This window comes from Puntigrus tetrazona, chromosome 19, assembly GCF_018831695.1.
Source record: "Puntigrus tetrazona isolate hp1 chromosome 19, ASM1883169v1, whole genome shotgun sequence".
In the NCBI taxonomy this organism is placed as follows: Eukaryota; Metazoa; Chordata; class Actinopteri; order Cypriniformes; family Cyprinidae; genus Puntigrus; species Puntigrus tetrazona.
The window spans coordinates 3,905,250-3,918,188 of NC_056717.1; the positions used below are offsets into that span (position 1 = coordinate 3,905,250).

The window sequence follows — 12,939 nt, forward strand, 5'->3', positions numbered from 1 at the left end:
AGTGCCAAGAGGTGGAATGTTGCGTTGAATGTCTGAACCGTTGGCCACAAAACCTGGACCCCGACCTGAATCCGTGGACGACGCTAGATCTGGGGGACGGCCGAGCCTCTGGTCCACATGCACTGTACACAAAACTGCGAAAAATTCCCAGATGTCTCTATCAAAACATGCTGTATTACTCAGACGGTGTGCTCAATCCATGTTGCAGACCCTTTTCGACATGCTTGCTTTGAATGAATGAGCCATTCTATTGTAACAGAACAGCGGAGTCTCCACAGACCCAAAATCTACAGCTCCGTCTCCACATGAACACAGAATTATGGCTGCATTTGAAGAGAGAAATGTACAATTGTCATGTTCGGTTTTTTTTATTATATCGAAATCAATATTGTACATTTATTGTTTTCCTTGACAATCCCTTGCTTTTTTCTGTTAATAACATGAGATACAAAGTCTCATCAGGCCACACCTGTAACCGAGATCTGTAAAAATACAGAAGAATATTCTAAAGGAAAACATATTAATAAAAACGTTACATTTATACACACAGACACACACGCGCGCGCGCGCATTTAATATATATAATTTTACATCATTCATCATTAGACACCACTGTTTAATGTTTGTGGGTATCTTACAGTTTTTTTTTTTTTTTTTTTTTTTTTTTTTTGGAATCTTACAGAATTCTCGGATCATGAATCCTTATGGCGTAATAAAATAATTTAGAACGTCACGTGCTTCTATATAAAGCGCGAAACTCACCTGCTCCGCTTGTAGCGAGTAAGGAGTTCAGTGTAGTTAACGTTGTTGGCACAGTTTTTACAGTTGTGATGGAGTTTTTTCGTTTGTTGCGAGTATCCCGTAAAAAGAAAGCGGATGGAGGACGTGAGAGGACACCCACCGACCGCTCGGTGGAGCTCCATCCTCGTCCTGACGGCGAGGGAGGCGGGAAAGAGAGAAAGGGAGAGAAAAGCAAGAAGAAGAGGCAGAAACAGAAGTGGTTTCGGAAGTTTGCTGCTTTCTTCTCTTGTTTCCCCCACCCGAAATCCACCAGTGCTCAGGATGAGCAGGTGGAGCAGGGAGAGGTGGAGCAGGACACGGTCCCATCCAGGAGGTGCACTGATGGTAACTGACATGCTCCAGAAGCTTTGTACATCAAGAATGTCTTTTACACGCACAAAAAAACATATTAACCATATTTTGAAGATGTCAAAAGTATTCACCCTGCTATTGCTTATACAAGTCTGCAATATTTCATCTGTGTTTATTAAAACAAGCTCTGGTTGATGTTCCTCGCTTTAGATCAGACTTCTCTACAGGACGTTGTAACTACTGTAGAGGACGGCGATCATCAGGAGCTTCCTTCCAGTGCTGCTGTTGTCCCTGCTGTCACTGCTGAGGACCAGCAAGTGGAGGACGTCCAGCTTCAAGATCAGGACAGTCCAGGTGTGCAGAGACAGCTGGACTGTGATAAGATAACGAGAACCGAGTCTGACTTTACGGTTGTGTTCAAACACAAGCGTTCTTCTCACGGGTTTATTATAGGACAGCGTGTTTTACATTTTGCAGCTGTAACATTTCTTCTCATACCTTTCTCATATTTCATTGTTCAAACACCACATATATTCCATATATTTCTCAAACAATTTGAAGTCATTGAAATAAATATAGAATTTAGTATGAATAAGTATGGTATGCCACCTTGAGGTACACTGTATTCATCTTTAAAAATGAATAATTATTATGTTTTAATAGACCGCATTTGCTGGAAATATTGTATTGGCAAGAAGTTGGGAGAAGGAGGATGCGGCTCCGTTTTTGAAGGGACCCGCCGTGAAGACGGCCTTCCAGTGGCTGTGAAGTTCACGGTGAAGACAGAGAACGAGCCGTACTTAAGCCTTGTAAGTAGACATCAGAACTTTCAGAAGTTTTTCACAGCAATAAAAATATTTTATTAAGTTTTTTATTAAGTTTTTGTTGTTTATATATTCATGTCCTCAATGAGACGACAGATGCTGTATCAGGGTATCAGTGTACAGTTATAAAAAAAACATTCTTTTTCTAGCCTGAGCATCCCAGACCAGTTCCTCTGGAGGTGGCCCTAACTCTCATGGCCAATCAAGGCCCCAGCTGTCCCCACATCATAAAGCTACTGGACTGGGAGGACCAACCGGACCAGTACATTATGGTCCTAGAGCGGCCCTCGCATTGCATGGACATGCTGAGTTTTTGGGCGCATTACGATGGCCACTTCAGCGAGGGAGATGGCACGTCATTTCATGCGGCAGGTGACCGATGCTGCTGCTGCTTGCTGTTCCAAGAGTGTCTTCCATCGGGACATCAAAATGCCAAACATCCTGGTCAACGTAGAGACCCTAGAGGTCAAACTTATCGATTTTGGCTGTGGAGACCTCCTTAAAAGACCTCCTACACCACCTATAGTGGTATGTATTATTTCTTGAACGTAGTTTGGGATTTTAATGAGCACTCTGTTTAGATGGGACTCACAACTAACAGCTTTCTCAGAAGAAGAAAACCCAGTCATAGTGTAATTTGTCATTAAAATTAAGTTCCGTTGGTAGAGCAGACTTTCACATGTGACAAACGTTTTCCTGCAGGGACAGCAAGGTACTGCCCTCCGGAGTACATCGAGAAGGGCGAGTCTGACGGGAAGCAGGCCACAGTGTGGTCGCTGGGGTGCTGCTGTTTCGGATGATGACCAGACTTTTCCCAGACAGCAGCGACATCGGTTTGATGGATGCCGATGCGTGGGAAGAGCCAGGCATCTCCGACGGTGAGAGCTTCAGTACAAAAGAACAAATGCAAAACTGAGAAAACAGTGGCTTTTAAAAAAAGTATCTCCAAGTTTTGCAACTTGGAGAGCAAGTGTAAAATTCTCTCCATCTTTCTTCACAGAATGCTGTCGTTTTATTCGAGGTTGCCTAAAGAGTGACCCAGAGCAGAGGCTTCACCTGGATGAGATGCACTTACACGAATGGTTTAAGTTAGCCCCTTCATCCCTCCAGTCCTAGCGCCTTGCGGCTGGCAGGCCATGGTTGCGTCCTGGCGCCTTGGCCGAGACAGTAGTTTAAGCGCCTTGCTGAACTACTCGTCAGGGATGAATCCTTTCAGGGTCACTCCAGAAATAATAAAAGTTCCTGTTATTGCTGCTTACATTGCCTCTCAATTTTTTCTGCCATGGGTAACTGGGTCCCAAAGATCTTATCAATGAGAGATTGTCCACTAAAGTTTCCTGACATCAGAGTCATAAGTACCACAGAGGTTAGGAGACAGGGACCCTTTCAAAGATACCCTGGTCCTACAGCTTCTTGCCTCGGGCTTCAAGATTCTGACACTGCAACCACTGAATCCAACATACACACAATATACAAAAATGTGTTATCATAGACTGTATAAAACATGTACATAGTGTCTGTGACCATTTTGGCAACGTATCACCGTTCATCATTATCAGATAATAGAAAATGGACAAAGAGGTAGAATGGAGTTGAGGTGCCTGGTCGTTGAAACTGTGCCCACCTACCATGACAAACATACAATCCACCTGTGACTCAAGTCGCCTTGCCTTTAACTGAAGCAAAATAGGAATGGTTTATAGTTTTCAGATTGTATGTTTCTCAGTTTATATAACCAGGAGGCAGCCTTCCAGTCTCTCTCTCTTAATTCAAACAGGTGACTAAAGTTACATACTAAAAGATTTTTTTAATCTTATAAGACTTTCAAAATGTGAGAGACCGCAAACATGAGGAGAAAAATGTCCTAGATTTCACTATTTTCACTATATAGTGTGTGGGGTGCAGCAATGTGATGAAGACAGAGTCCTCACAAAATCTCTCGAGACTTGAGAATAAATGTGTTTTCCAGGACACATTGTTTTTCCGAGCAGATTCAGTCACTCTTAACACATATCACACCACAGGAAAATCTGATGAGATAATCTTTAGATCCACAAAGATAATTGAGACATTACCTAGGATTGTCGGAGAGGGGAAATCGTTTAAAATCAGCCTGATAATCTTGTGGTGTGTACCTGTCAGGTGTGTGATAAGCAGGAGAGCACACAACGAGTGTAAATGAAAATAAAGCGTTTTAATGTACTCAGAGATGAAAAACAATATAAATACAGACAGGCAGGCAGATCGGACAAAATCACACGCAAATAAAGACGAGATCGGACAAACAGAACTGAAACCACAGGACTTAAATACACCAGGTAAATCACTAAATTAATCACACACACAGCTAAAGACAATAAACTAAATTAGGTCAGACGGAACACATGGCACACGACAAAAACAATAACAAATTCCAGAGAATGTGACAGTACCCAGCACTAAACTAAAATTCACTGACTGGCCACTAGACACAGGCTCCAAATGGTAGTCAATCCCATAGACCCCCATGTTAGAATACTTTACCTCTTGTTTAGCACAAAAAGTGATGTTGGTTGTCTATAACTAATTTTGGCCTCCATGACAGCTGTGAAGGGGGCAAACCTTTTTTTAAACCATTATTAAGCCCCAATTAACCCTCTCGATTTACTACTGTATATTCATCACACTGAATGTTAATTAAAATAATAAAAAAATAATCTCACCAGGTAAGTAATAACAGGTAAGTAACATCTGAAAAACAACTTAAAACAAGCTGGCTCATATCTGCCTTAAAGATTATGTTATATGTATTTCTGAACAATGCTGTATTAAAGTATATCAGTTTAACATCCGTTAGATTGTGAATGAGGATGAAGCAATCATTGAAAGATGTGAAACAAAGGACATCTTAAGGATTTGTACTTTTTATTCATTTGATTGTATAATAATTAAGTTTAAACATGCTCTTGTGGATTAACCCACGAGTAATATAATAATAATAAAGAAAAATGCATAATGGCCTGTTGATTGCTTGGTAAGTAATCCAGTTCAGTTAATTCATTAAATCATGTTAATTTATTTTAGTACAACCAATGAAGACAGCAATGATCTTTTAAAACTTCATATTGCTTCTTTGTTGTTTATAAACACAAAAGCAAATTAAAGTAAAATATTCTTATTGTTTTATGATTTTTTTTTTTTTTTTTTTAAAAATATTGAACAAATAATAATGTCTTCAGAACCAACTGTTAAGTTCTGGTTAATATGAACGTAAGCAACAATTTTTATTTATATTTTTAAGTTACGTTATTAAAAAATACATATCTTCTTTGCACCTGAATGTAACTTTTTGTCTGTCAACATAACAAACAATATACAGTTTAATTTACAAGAAGCCTGCAGAGGTCCAGGAAAACATTCCAAAAAGAATAAAAAGATGTGCTACATGTGTATGCTAGTATGAATTTATTCTTCATTTGCTCAAAATTGACAGGTGATTTTCTTCTCAGTTTAAAATATGGAGGTGATGTGTTTGATTTTTAAATGATTTGTTACACTTAATTACCACTTAACATTTTATATAGAGATTTCCCCGTTAGTACATCAATCAATAAATGAATCAATCATTTTTATTTATATAGCGCTTTTAACAACATAGGTTGAATCAAGGCACTGTACAGTATAAAGTTGGAGAACACAATGATAGGGATGTATAATGACGAGATTGAACAATTTGTTATTAAATGCAGAGACGATCTCTTTAATCAATTCGACGATAATCACTAGAAGTTACGTGTCCCCAACAAAGCAAGCAAGCCAGAGGAAAGAACCAAAACCCCATCCATGAAGTGAGAAAATCTGTCCACGGTGCGCATCTAGGTGTTCTGGTCTCTGATGAACATAATCTCTGGGTGCTGATCCACCATCTAGTCTGGATACAAACTGTGAAACAGATTAAGAAAGAAACGGGATTAATATTAGCGTAGATGCCATTCTTTTTACGATGTCACAAGTACATCGTATTTTAATGTTCCCAGTTCCAGCTGATATAATTAATGCAGTCTAAAAATCCTTTAACGGATTTAATAATAAAAAGTGTGTTGGTGTGTTATGTGTAGGCTAAGTTAAAAAGATGTGTCTTTAATCTAGATTTAAACTGGCAGAGTGTGTCTGCTTCCCGAACAGAGTTAGGGAGATTGTTCCAGAGTTTAGGTGCTAGATAGGAAAAGGATCTGCCGCCCGCAGTCGATTTTGATATTCTAGGTATTATCAAAAGGCCAGAGTTTTGAGAACGCAGCGGACGGGCAGGACTATAATGTGATAAGAGCTCACTCAAGTATTGAGGAGCTAAACCATTCAGGGCTTTATAGGTAATTAATAAGATTTTAAAATCTATCCAATGTTTGATAGGGAGCCAGTGCAGTGTTGACAGAACCGGTCTAATATGATCATACTTCCTAGTTCTAGTAAGGACTCTAGCTGCTGCGTTTTGAACTAGCTGAAGTTTGTTTATCAAGCGTGCAGAACAACCACCCAATAAAGCATTACAATAATTTAACCTCGAGGTTATAAACGCATGAATTAATATTTCTGCATTAGAGGTTGAAAGCATAGGTCGTAATTTAGATATAATTTTAAGATGTAAAAACGCAGTTTTATAGATGCTGGAAACATGGTTTTCGAAGGAAAGATTGCTGTCAAGCAGCACACCTAGGTTCCTAACTGATGATGAAGAATTAACAGACCAGCCATCAAGTGTTAGCCTGTGTTCTAGATTATTATATGTGGGGTTTTTAGGTCTAATTATTAGCACCTCTGTTTTTTAGATTTTAGCATTAGGAAGTTACTCATCATCCAGTTTTTTATATCGACTATGCATTCTGTTAAATTTGTTGTGTATCACCAGGCTGCGCTGAAATATAGAGCTGAGTATCATCAGCATAGCAGTGAAAGCTAACACCATGTCTCCTGATAATGTCTCCCAGAGGTAACATGTATAGGTTGAAAAGTAACGGTCCTAGCACTGAACCTTGAGGAACTCCATGTTTCACTTGTGAGAGATATGATACCTCCTCATTTAGTGCCACAAACTGATGGCGGTCAGATAGATATGATTTAAACCATCCTAAGATAAATTGATTGAAGATAAGATGATAAGATGATTGGAAATCCTCGCAGATACCATTTTTTTCTAAAAGGGAATACAGTTGTGAGGATACTACCTTTTCTAGTATCTTTGACAGAAAAGGAGATTAGAGATTGGTCTGTAATTTATTAAGTCTTTGGGATCAAGATGTGGTTTCTTAATAAGAGGCTTAATTACAGCCAGTTTGAAGGTTTTGGGAACATATCCTAATGACAATGATGAATTAATAATAATAATAATAATAGGATCTATGACTTCTGGAAGCAAATCTTTAATAGTTTAGATGGAATAGGGTCTAACATACATGTTGTTTAGATGATTTAACAAGTTTGTATCTTCTTCTCCTATAATAGAGAATGAGTGTAATTTTTCCTCAGGGGATCTATAGTTCACTAACTGATGTGAAACTGTAGCTGACAGCTGCATAGTTACAATTTTATCTCTGATGGTACCAATCTTAGAAGTAAAGAAATTCATGAAGTCATTACTACTACACTCATGGGGAATGTTAGCACCTGTTGACGTTTTATTTTTGTTAATTTAGTCACTGTATTGAATAAATACCGGGGGTTGTGTTTGTTTTCTTCTAAAAGAGATGAAAAATAATCAGTTTTTAATGCTTTTCTGTATGACAGGATACTCTCCCGCCAGGCAATATGAAATACTTCTAATTTACACCTGCGCTCCATCTTCCGGGCTGCTCTCTTTAGGTGCGGTGTGTTTTCATTACACCATGGAGTCAGATTGTTTTCTTTCATCTTTTTAAGTGCAAAACAGCAACTGTATCTAGAGTGCTAGAAAAAGAGAGTGCATTGAGATAAGTCAGGAAGATTACTTAGAAAGCTTTCTTTTGTGGTATAAGTGATGGTTCTACCATACTTGTAATAAGGTGCAGAGTTTACAGGTTTAACTATACAGAGTTCACACAAGACTAGATAGTGATCTGAAATGTCATCACTTTGCTGCAGAACTTCCACCATTTTAACATCCATTCCATGTGACAGTATTAGATCTAGAGTATGATTTGTGACAATGAGTTGGTCCAGAGACGTGTTGTCTAACCCCAACAGACTTCAGAATGTCTAAGAAATCTGATTATCAAAGTAGATTTTTCATTATCAACATGGATATTAAGACTTTATCTATTTGTACCAGTACTAACTCGGTTAGAAAATCAGCAAATTCTTTAATGAAATCAGTGCTGTGTCCTGGTGGCCTGTATACAGTAGCCAGTACAAACATGACAGAGGATTTATCACTAGCACATGATTCTATAGATAATATGATATGCAGCACCAAATCTTCAAATGAGTTATACTTAAAGCCTGCCCTCTGAGAAGTACTAAGAATATTGTTATAAATTGTAGCAACACCCCCCTTACCTTTTAAACGTGGCTCATTTAATAGTAATAATCTTGGGGGGTAGATTCATTTAGAGTAATGTATTCATCTGGTTTTAGTCAGGTTTCTGTCAAACAGAGTGAATCTAGGTTCTGATCTTTGATCAAATCATATATATAAAGTGCTTTTGTGGAAAGTGATCTAATATTCAGCGAGCCAAGTTTTATCGTTTGCTTATTTGTATTATAGGTAGTTTTTATTAGTTGAACATTAATTAAATTATTGTTTTTAATTTGATTTGGACGTTCTCTGCGTGCAAAAATACTGAATAAATAATAATGTCTTCAGAACCAACTGCTACTGAAGTTCTGATTAATATAAATGTAAGCAACAATTTTTTTTTATATTTTTAAGTTAAAAAATACATATCTCAGTTACTTTCTTTGCACCTGAATGTAACTTTTTGTCTGTCAACATAACGTACAAAATACAGTTTAATTTACAAGAAGCCTGAAGAATAAATTAAAAATATGGAGGTGATGTGTTTGATTTTTACATGATTTGTTACACTTAATTACCACTTAACATATTTTATATAGAGATTTCCCCAATTAGTACATCTGTGGCTTAACGTTATATATTTAATCTTTTGAATTACCTCTAGATTTGATTTGATTCTTTTGTCCCACTGAAGTCTTTAGTATGTTTTAGCACTGGTGTCTAGATGCTCTGCTGCATGTTAAGTGGTGTTTTAGTGGTTTTTTTGGTAGCATGTTATGCTGGAGAACGATGGCAGACAAACACAGGGATTAGTAAATGAATTTTATTTTCTCAAAACAAGAAACAATTAAAAATTCATATTGTGTGGCAATTTTCCCATCTCCACAAACTGTGACCTCGCTCCTCATTCAACCAGTGTCTGCTGCATTGAACAACACAACGAGAATGAACACGGTCCAGTCCACTTCAGACAGCACCATCCAACGGGATCCGTTTTTAGAACATTTTCTTTAGAACGAGAAGAAAATCAAATATACTTGCAACCTTTTTTCAAGTCAAACTTGAATAAATATAAATTTTCTTAACTTTTTCCCTCTTGTATTTATTATTTTTTTTGGATTTCTTTTGTACGTTTTGATTTTTTCTTTTCCTTTTTTTTTTCTTTTCAAGAAAAGATGAGTGCCAAGAGGTGGAATGTTGCGTTGAATGTCTGAACCGTTGGCCACAAAACCTGGACCCCGACCTGAATCCGTGGACGACGCTAGATCTGGGGGACGGCCGAGCCTCTGGTCCACATGCACTGTACACAAAAATGCGAAAAATTCCCAGATGTCTCTATCAAAACATGCTGTATTACTCAGACGGTGTGCTCAATCCATGTTGCAGACCCTTTTCGACATGCTTGCTTTGAATGAATGAGCCATTCTATTGTAACAGAACAGCGGAGTCTCCACAGACCCAAAATCTACAGCTCCGTCTCCACATGAACACAGAATTATGGCTGCATTTGAAGAGAGAAATGTCCAATTGTCATGTTCGGTTTTTTTATTATATCAAAATCAATATTGTACATTTATTGTTTTCCTTGACAATCCCTTGCTTTTTCTGTTAATAACATGAGATACAAAGTCTCATCAGGCCACACCTGTAACCGAGATCTGTAAAAATACAGAAGAATATTCTAAGGAAAACATATTAATAAAAACGCTACATTTATACACACACACGCGCTCATGCATATAATATGTATATATTTTTTCATTCATCATTAGACACCACTGTTTTAATGTTTGTGGGTATCTTACAGTGTTTTTTTTTTTTTTTTTGAATCTTACAGAATTCTCGGATCATGAATCCTTATGGCGTAATAAAATAATTTAGAACGTCACGTGCTTCTATATAAAGCGCGAAACTCACCTGCTCCGCTTGTAGCGAGTAAGGAGTTCAGTGTAGTTAACGTTGTTGGAGCAGTTTTTACAGTTGGTGATGGAGTTTTTCGTTTGTTGCGAGTATCCCGTAAAAAGAAAGCGGATGGAGGACGTGAGAGGACACCCACCGACCGCTCGGTGGAGCTCCATCCTCGTCCTGACGGCGAGGGAGGCGGGAAAGAGAGAAAGGGAGAGAAAAGCAAGAAGAAGAGGCAGAAACAGAAGTGGTTTCGGAAGTTTGCTGCTTTCTTCTCTTGTTTCCCCACCTGAAATCCACCAGTGCTCAGGATGAGCAGGTGGAGCAGGGAGAGGTGGAGCAGGACACGGTCCCATCCAGGAGGTGCACTGATGGTAACTGACATGCTCCAGAAGCTTTGTACATCAAGAATGTCTTTTACACACACAAAAAAACATATTAACCATATTTTGAAGATGTCAAAAGTATTCACCCTGCTATTACTAATACAAGTCTGCAATATTTCATCTGTGTTTATTAAAACAAGCTCTGGTTGATGTTCCTCGCTTTAGATCAGACTTCTCTACAGGACGTCGTAACTACTGTAGAGGACGGCGATCATCAGGAGCTTCCTTCCAGTGCTGCTGATGTCCCTGCTGTCACTGCTGAGGACCAGCAAGTGGAGGACGTCCAGCTTCAAGATCAGGACAGTCCAGGTGTGCAGAGACAGCTGGACTGTGATAAGATAATGAGAACCGAGTCTGACTTTACGGTTGTGTTCAAAATATTTCATATATTTATCAAACAATTTGAAGTCATTGAAATAAATATAGAATTTAGTATGAATAAGTATGGTATGCCACCTTCAGGTACACTGTATTCATCTTTAATAATGAATAATTATTATGTTTTAATAGACCGCATTTGCTGGAAATATTCTATGGGCAAGAAGTTGGGAGAAGGAGGATGCGGCTCCGTTTTTGAAGGACCCGCCCGTGAAGACGGCCTTCCAGTGGCTGTGAAGTTCACGGTGAAGACAGAGAACGAGCCGTGCTTAAGCCTTGTAAGTAGACATCAGAACTTTCAGAAGTTTTTCACAGTAATAAAAATATTTTATTAAGTTTTTATTAAGTTTTTGTTGTTTATATATTTATGTCCTCAATGAGACGACAGATGCTGTATCAGGGTATCAGTGTACAGTTATAAAAAAATATATATTTTTCTAGCCTGAGCATCCCAGACCAGTTCCTCTGGAGGTGGCCCTAACTCTCATGGCCAATCAAGGCCCCAGCTGTCCCCACATCATAAAGCTACTGGACTGGGAGGACCAACCGGACCAGTACATTATGGTCCTAGAGCGGCCCTCGCATTGCATGGACATGCTGAGTTTTGGATGCATTACGATGGCCACTTCAGCGAGGAGATGGCACGTCATTTCATGCGGCAGGTGACCGATGCTGCTGCTGCTTGCTGTTCCAAGAGTGTCTTCCATCGGGACATCAAAATGCCAAACATCCTGGTCAACGTAGAGACCCTAGAGGTCAAACTTATCGATTTTGGCTGTGGAGACCTCCTTAAAAGACCTCCTACACCACCTATAGTGGTATGTATTATTTCTTGAACGTAGTTTGGGATTTTAATGAGCACTCTGTTTAGATGGGACTCACAACTAACAGCTTTCTCAGAAGAAGAAAACCCAGTCATAGTGTAATTTGTCATTAAAATTAAGTTCCGTTGGTAGAGCAGACTTTCACATGTGACAAACGTTTTCCTGCAGGGACAGCAAGGTACTGCCCTCCGAAGTACATCGAGAAGGGCGAGTACGACGGGAAGCAGGCCACAGTGTGGTCGCTGGGGTGCTGCTGTTTCGATGATGACCAGACTTTTCCCAGACAGCAGCGACATCGGTTTGATGGATGCCGATGCGTGGGAAGAGCCAGGCATCTCCGACGGTGAGAACTTCAGTACAAAAGAACAAATGCAAAACTGAGAAAACAGTGGCTTTTAAAAAAAGTCTCTCCAAGTTTTGCAACTTAGAGAGCAAGTGTAAAATTCTCTCCATCTTTCTTTACAGAATGCTGTCGTTTTATTCGAGGTTGCCTAAAGAGTGACCCAGAGCAGAGGCTTCACCTGGATGAGATGCACTTACACAAATGGTTTAAGTTAGCCCTTCATCCCTCCAGTCCTAGCGCCTTGCGGGCTGGCAGGCCATGGTTGCGTCTGGCGCCTTGGCCGAGACAGTAGTTTAAGCGCTGCTGAACTACTCCTTTCAGGGATGAGTGTAGTAAATAGTTAAGAGTTTATTTAGGTTAGTTAAGTAATGCACCGTCCAGGCATATTATTAATAATCGAGGAACCCAAAGGTCCCTAGAGGTCTCTAAGCTACTGGTGCCCGGATCCACAGATCTATGTCACGGAAACATCAGAGGTCTCAGCCATGGACACAAAGATTCTTGGGGTCAAGGAATCCTCTCAGGGTCACTCAAGAAATAATAAAAGTTCCTGTTATTGCTGCTTACACACAACCTCTCAAATTTTTTATCTGCCATGGGTAACTGAGAACTTATCAATGAGAAATTGTGCACTATCAAAGTTTCATGACATCAGATTCATAAGTACCACAGAAGTTAGGAGACAGGGACCCTTTCACAGATACCCTGGTCCTACAGCTTC

At 39.2% G+C, this 12,939-nt stretch overlaps 2 pseudogenes; both read left to right on the plus strand.

The window, feature by feature from the left end:
* Window positions 1-830: 830 nt before the first annotated feature.
* LOC122323816 lies at window positions 831-3,032 on the plus strand (annotated as a pseudogene).
* A 6,295-nt stretch (window positions 3,033-9,327) lies between these two features.
* LOC122323817 lies at window positions 9,328-12,510 on the plus strand (annotated as a pseudogene).
* Window positions 12,511-12,939: the final 429 nt, after the last annotated feature.